The following is a 7,642-nucleotide window of genomic DNA, read 5'->3' on the forward strand; positions in this document are numbered from 1 at the left end:
TAACAAATAAAGAGGCGGCTATGCAGCATGCTGGTTAAAAGCACAGGCTTCGGAGTCAGAGCTTGAATTCCACTTATTAGGTGACCTTGAGCAAGTTACTCAAGGCATCAATCTCATTTTGTCACCAGCAAAATGAGGACATTATCCGCCACACAGTGTTGCTGAAAAAGTAAGAGAGGTGACAGACGCAAAGTGCTTGGCACTTACTTACTCTTACTGGTTTATTACAAAGAAGAGAACACACGAGCAGCCAAATGCAAGAGATGCACAGGGCACACCACGGGGCAGAGAGGTCGGGGCTCCCATGCCGTCCCTGGAAGTGCCACCTCCCCAGCACCAAATGAGTTCACCAAACCAGAAGCTCTCCAAACCCAGTATTTAGAGGGTTTTATGGAGTTTTCATAACATAGACATGATGAAGCCATTGGCCACCCATGACTAGCTCAATCTCCAGCCTGTCTCGTCTCCCCTCCCAGAGGTAGGGGTGGGGCTGGTATGTCCAACTCTTTACTCATGACTCATCTTTCTGGCAACCAGCCCCAATCCTGAACCTGTCCAGGGGCCCGAAGCCACCTGTCATCTCATTATCATACAAAAGACACTCCTATCACCCCAGAGATTCCAAAAGTCTTAGAAGCTCTTGTGTCAGGTATTGAAACCTAAGACCAAATATTATAACCAATGATGTTCCTATCACTCAGGAAATTACAAGGGTTTTAGAAGCTCTGGGCCAAAACCAGGAAGAACACTAAATATATACACTATTGTACTATGTATCCCACTATCACGATACATTTTTTTTTGAGACAGCGTCGACCTCTGTTGCCCAGGTTGGAGTACAGTGGCGTGTACAGCTTATGATGCGATCTCAGCTCACTGCAACCTCCACCTCCCAGGTTCAAGCAATTCTTGTGCCTCACGCTCCTGAGTAGCTGGGACTACAGGTGTGCGACACTACAACTGATGAATTTTTGTATTTTTTAGTAGGACAGGGTTTCACTGTGTTGGCCAGGCTGGCCTTCAACTCCTGGCCTCAAGTGATTTGCCTGCCTCGGCCTCCCAAAAATCTGGGATAAGTCACAAGCCACCATGCCTGGCCTCACTATCACAATAATTATACTGAGAGGATGGGGGAGAAAAACATGGGCAACAGGAGGAGGGGAGAGGGTAAGCAACCTGAATCCTTGTCTTCCACACAATCTAGAAGAACCAGCTAAAACATAAACATAGTAACCTCCAAGGAGCAGGGATCAGGGTGAAGGGTAAGGTGGGGGATTGCTGGGTTTTATTGTAAGCCTTGTTAATTTCTGACTCTTAGAGCTGTATGCCTGTACAACTTTGCAAAAATGAGTATTTACCTGTAATCCCAGCACTTTGGGAAGCCAAGGTGGGCGGATCACGAGGTCAGGAGATCGAGACCATCCTGGCTAACACGGTGAAACTCCATCTCTACTAAAAATACAAAATATTAGCCAGGCATGGTGGTGGGCACCTGTAATCCCAGCTACTCAGGAGGCTCAGGCAGGAGAATGGTGCGAACCCAGGAGGCAGAGCTTGCAGTGAGCTCAGACCATGCCACTGCAATCCAGCCTGGGCGACACAGCGAGACTCCATCTGAAAAAAAAAGAAAGAGTATTTAATTTTTAAACAAAATCTGATACTTGACCAACAACAATAGTATATTAAGTGATATAGTTTTTTGTTTTTGTTTGAGAGGGTCTTGCTCTGTTGCCCAGGGAGGAGTGCCGTGGTGTAATTCTAACTCACCACAGCCTCAGATTATTGGGATCAGGTGATCAACCTCCCGAGCAGCTAGAACCGCAGGTATGCACCCCCACGCCCAGCATTTTTTTTTTTTTTGGTAGAGGTGGAGGTCTCGTTATGTTGCTGGTCTTAAACTCCTGATCTCAGTGGATCCTACTGCCTCAGCCTCCCTAAGTGCTGGGATTACAGATGTGAGTCACCACACCAGGCCCAAGTGGCGTATTCTAAAATTTTTTGGAATCCAACCACTTTGAAAATGTATGGAGAGCTATAAATCGTCTCCCCATAAACACACATGGATGCATATACACAAAATTGTTGCACAGGATTTTGGGGACTTCATACATTTCTGAAAGCCAGGTTAAAAACCTTAGGATTATAGATTCTGGTTTCTTTTTTTTTTCTTTTTTTTTTTTTTTGAGACAGAGTCTCGCTTTGTCGTCCAGGCTGGAGTGCAGTGGCGTGATCTCGGCTCACTGCAAGCTCCGCCTCATGGGTTTACACCATTACAATTTCAATTGTTTTAAGCCCCAAAATTTGTGGAAATGTGGTAAATCAGCAACAGAAATGAATACAGTGATTTACATGGAAACCCCTAGAAGAGTGTCTGGCACGGTGTTGACACCTGCAGGCGTTTCTGGACTTCCTTACATCGCAAGACAGGGCTGGCCACACTCCATCCAAAACAATAGATGATAGACTTGTTCTGACAAAACAGATTCAGTGAATTATAAATGGCCCAGAACACCTACAAATTTCAGGTTTCAGGTAAGTGATTGCCTTTCCTTTCACTTAGAAACCTCCCAATGCCCATCTTACTGATAAACTCTAAGTACCAAGCAGGAGACTAAACACCAGACAAACCCAGCCCCAGATGCCCCGAGGGAGCCCATCCCAGCACTCACTCCGCTGCACTGAAATGATGTCCAGGTCAGTTTATCCCACTAGACCAAGAACTCCAGCTCTCCATGTGTGAGTCACCAGTGCTGCCTCTGCATCTCTGCTTCCAGGATGGTGCTTCTGCACTTCACAGGAAATCTGTGTCAATGTCTGTCAACACTATATATGACAGTGTAACTTAATGTCTGCACAGAAAACATCAATTCTTTGAGGACCAGGGCCGGGTTTATTAGCCTTTGTCCTCCCACTGCCACTGTCTGGGACACCAGAGGCACTCGGTAGAAGTTGGTGAAGAGAAGGAAAAGGCAGAGGAGAGACAGGAAAGCAGGACCAACACTGCAGACACAGATTCCGAGGTGGCTGGAGGAGAGGCAGGGCAGAGAAACTTCCTGGATGCTGGAATGGGGTTCACTGTGATACCTGCTGCTGGATTTCAAATGTCAAAGGTGGTGCTTTGCTGACCTTGACCTCTGACTGCCCTTTAGCTTTCCCGACCTCAACACAGGGCACTTAGAAACTGCAATGTCAAGAAATTATGCTTCATTAAAGCATGGGAATGTTATTTACATGGACGTCCATTACTGCATTTTTTTACATGGGAATGTAAATAATTGAAGAGATTGGTAAAGACTAAATCATGCACATTCAATAACTTTGTAAAATATTAATGATAACTGAAACACAAATTTTGATGTTCCCCAAAAATGCTAAAATATAAAACAATACTGGCCAGTTAAAGATAGAAAACAATCCTAATGAAGCTCCCCAACAGACACATTAAAACTTCTCTGTACATTAAACATTTGGGATTTCAAAGGAAAACCCAGATTCATTCCATTCTTAATAGGGCATTAAAAAAAAATTCTTAGGTAATACAATATTTCATTTAAAATTTACAAAATTCCATCACATTCATGATTTCATTTGATCCTCAAAACAATCTCCTGAGTTAGGCAGAACAGGTATTACTAACAACTAACTCCATTCTACAGGTAAGGGAATTGAAGTTCAGAAAGCACTTGGACTTAACAAAAGCTTTAATAGGGCCACATGTAGAAACCAAATCTTCTGCTCAAAAGAACTAGAAGAAGTTATCTTTTACATATTATTCATACTTATATCCTGTCAATATCCAAAAACGTTTTGAGGTAGCCTGCAATAATAGACACCTATCCAATAAAAACATTAAAATGAAAAACGGGGGGAAAAACAGCAGGTAACATGGGAGACAGACAAAGGTACATAGCAAAGACTGAGACTTACAATCTAAGAAAACTTCATCTCTGACCTTCCAGTTCCAGGCAGATAATACTAAAGGAAACAACATGGTTCATAGACTCATCAACTGACAAAAGAGAGGTTGCATCAGTTCTTAACTATGAAACACTCCTAGTAGCCACAGCAAATCTCTAGGACAACAAATCAATGGTATCAAAGCAAGAGAATACTTCAGTGATAGAGTGAATTAAGTTCCCTGCTTGGGACCCAGGCCAGGGCTAGAGAAAAGAGCTCTGAAATGTAGAGCTCAAAAATATATCCTCTGTCGGCCAGGCACAGTGGCTCACACCTGTAATCCCCAGCACTCTGGAAGGCCGAGGCAGGCAGATCACGAAGTCAGGAGATGGAGACCATCCTGGCTAGTAAAGTGAAATCCTGTTTCTACTAAAAATACAAAAAATTAGCCGGGCGTGGTGGCAGGCGCCTATAGTCTCAGCTGCTTGGGAGGCTGAGGTAGGAGAACAGAGTGAATCCAGGAGGCGGAGCTTGCAGTGAGCCTAGATCCTGCCACTACACTCCAGCCTGGGCAACAGAGCAAAACTCTGTCTCCAAAAAAAAAAAAAAAAAAAAAAACCCCAAAAAACATATACACACACACACACATATATATACACACACACATATTTATATATATATACACACATATTTATATATATATACACACACATATTTTTATATATATATATATATATACACCCTCTGTCTTCTCCATACCCATGTGTTCCCTTCTGTGAGAGAATTCCTTACATCATTACGGGGAAGAGAATTTTTCTCTGCTCTATTTGCTTGAAAGAATTAAAGGTGTAGGGCAAAAATCTTGGAAATTATGTAGTTTACGATCCTCAAAAGTGAGAAAAATGAAGCCCAGAAGAGAAGGCCTTCCAGGAAAATTCCAGAGCCGGAGGTAGACCCCGTACATTGTTTTTGTTTTTGTTTAGAGAGAAAGTCTCACTCTATGGCCCAGGCTGGAGTACAGTGGAGCCATTTCACTCGCTGCAACCTCCGCCTCCTGGGTTCAAGCTATTCTCCTGCCTCAGCCTCCTGAGTAGCTGCAATTACAGACGCCCACCACCACGCCCAACTCATTTTTGTATTTTTAGTAGAGACAGGGTTTCACCATGTTGGCCATGTTGGTCTCGAACTCCTGATCTCAAGTGATCCGCCTGCCTAGACCTCCCAAAGTCCTCGGATTACAGGCGTGAGCCCCCGTGCCCGGCCGACCTGGTAAGTTTTAATCAAGTACTCTGAATTATGCAACAAACACTAGGGAGTAACAGAAAAAAGAATTAATCTAAAAATCCTCTGGAGAGTCAAAGAATTGCAGACTTAAAATAGCATGAATACTTGGATTCATGGTTTTGAAAAAGGACCTCGCATTTACCCGCATGTACAAACTGCCTGCCCACCTCTATCGGAGCATTTTTCAAGCTGTGCTACAGTTAACTATGTACTGCCCAAATCCAATCTGTCCCTGCAGATCATAAGCTCTTCAAGACCAGGACTTCAGGAGAAAGAGCAAAACTTCAGAGAGAAGAGAGCCACCGAAACAGAGTTCATAGCAATGGGTCGGCAGGAGCTGATGACTGGAGGTGCGCGGTAGCGTTGGGGTCTGGGACAGCGGAGGGCAGAGAAGGCAAAAGGGCCTGCATGACACGCTACAGGGCTAGGAGCCACAGCTGCGGTGATTAGTTCAGGTTTGTCTCGTATGCCTGTTACTTATACACCATCTCTTGTTCAGAAAGAACTTCAGGTTGAGTATTTGGACTCCTTGAGCCTTCTGCTGTTTGTCTCCGGGACGTTTAACACTCTTAAAAGGGGAAAACTGTCCAGTTCGATTTTCCTTCCTGGAACATTACAGGTTTTTCAAAAGTCTGATGAAAGCATTCACTAAGGAGTGATTCCACTTTCTCTGGTGCCTGAGAAATAGGCGTCTGAGGGGCAGCATCACGTCTTCCCATCAAGCTGAGGTCAGAATCTCCCCACCCACGGACCTCACCCTCGCTCTCCCCTCATAAATCTGACCTCTAACTGTAACTGCCTTGGCCTCATTCCATGGGTGTGGATGCTCCTGCTTGAAACGCATTTTCCAGCGCGCCAAATTCTTGGGAGAGCTTCTTCCACTCTCCAAGCGCTGAGAGTTACAAAGTTCAATCTGGCTTTCCAGATTTTTTTTTCTTCCCATTACTAACGGAAGAACTCAAGAAGCGCCCGGCAGAAGGGCCCTGCTCCCTCCAATCAGAGCCCAGCTCGGGGCCAGAGCAGGAAGTGCGGCGGTGGGACGCCTGGTGGGACGCCTGGTGACAGCCCCTCGCCCCCCGGGACCCGCCGGCCGGGACACAGGTCGGTGCGGCCGCTGTGCGACAGCTCCGGGCCCGCGCCTCTCGCTTCCTCCCTCCGGGCAAGTGAGAGGACAAACCATGCGGCGGGGGCGGTGCGACCCCACCAACCGCGACCCTCGCGCACGAACCCCCACTACACGCGTCCCAGGCGGGGTCGACCTAGACGAGCCACGGGGGGGCGCACAGCCCCACTAGCAGGGCGGCCAGGACCCAAGCGCGTGGGTCCACGCAGCCACCTATATAGGTGACAAAACACTCAGGAAACTGTCATGCGGGGCCAGGAAAAAGCCCCCACCCAGAGTCACGGACTCCCTCGTCCGAGGGTCCGCGCAGTCCCCTCGGTGAGTCTAGCGAAGCAGTCTCGCTGAGAGGGAAGGCGGGGAGGGTGGCGGAGTCTCCCACTCGCGGTGACCCGGGCCCCGCCCCACGAGTGGGTTCTCGCAGGGCCCCCTCTGCGCACGCGGGGACCAGCCACGCCGCGGAGGACCGGGCAGAAGCCAGCGCCCGGGTCCATGAAGTCCCCTCCGCGGCAGGCGCGGGGAGCTGGGGAGCAGTGGGGACCGGCCCCCACCCGCAGGGCGACCGGCACCGCCGCGCGGGCCCACGCATTATCGCAGCAGGGGCGAAGCCCCCGTTGCCACACGAGGCCGAGACAAAGCCCAGGCGCAAGGACTCCGGATCCCGAACTCGGACCCTGCGGAGCCCAGCTCGGAGCCGCCACGCCCGGGGCAGAGACCCCCGCCCGGTCCGGAGAACCCGTCGCCCGTCGCGCCCTCTCACCTAAGGCCGCCGCCTCGCATCGCTCGCTCCTGGCCGCGGAGCCTGGGCCCACTGGAGCGCAGCTGAGCAGCCGACAGAGACGCGGCAGCCTCAACAATGGAGCCCCGGGGCGGGGCAGCCGCGCCGCTTCAGCCCGTGTTCCCCGTTCAGGATCCGGCTCGGATCAAGGAGCTGCAGCTGGCGCGGGGCTGCGGCCAGGAAACACACCGTGCAGGTGCACACGGACCCGCCCACCGCCCGCCGCCCGCCGCCCCGCCCCCAGCGGAGCCGGGCGCCTAGGGCCCCCTCCGGCCAATGGGGAGCAAGCCGCGCGGAGAGGGCGGGGCCTGGGGGAACAAAGGCAGGTTGGGCGGGGCGGCGCTGGGATTGGGCGTGCGGGGTCCCGCGGGAGGACCGGACCCAAGAGCTGGCCGGATCCTGGCCCCCTAGAAGACCCAGCTCAACGTCCACCTGCCTTCTGTTCTACAGGACGCGCTCATCTCAAGGCCAGAACTCAGGCTTTTAGGGCAGACAGCGAGAGACAGGCTTGCTTTACAAAAAGTGAAACTGAGGTCCAAGGAATAGGATTGCCTGTTGCCCGA

General features: G+C 49.7%; 1 long non-coding RNA gene across 1 annotated transcript; it reads right to left on the reverse strand.

Moving 5' to 3' along the window:
- Nucleotides 1–1,171: 1,171 nt before the first annotated feature.
- Nucleotides 1,172–7,266, reverse strand: LOC135970076 (uncharacterized). The gene is made up of 3 exons (XR_010585521.1): nt 7,062–7,266; nt 2,670–2,784; nt 1,172–1,614 (listed from the first exon to the last, which is right to left on the reverse strand). It is a non-coding gene; the product is annotated as an uncharacterized lncRNA (long non-coding RNA).
- Between the last annotated feature and the right edge of the window lie 376 nt (nt 7,267–7,642).

The sequence above is a fragment of the Macaca fascicularis genome, chromosome 3, assembly GCF_037993035.2.
Source record: "Macaca fascicularis isolate 582-1 chromosome 3, T2T-MFA8v1.1".
Lineage (NCBI taxonomy): Eukaryota > Metazoa > Chordata > Mammalia > Primates > Cercopithecidae > Macaca > Macaca fascicularis.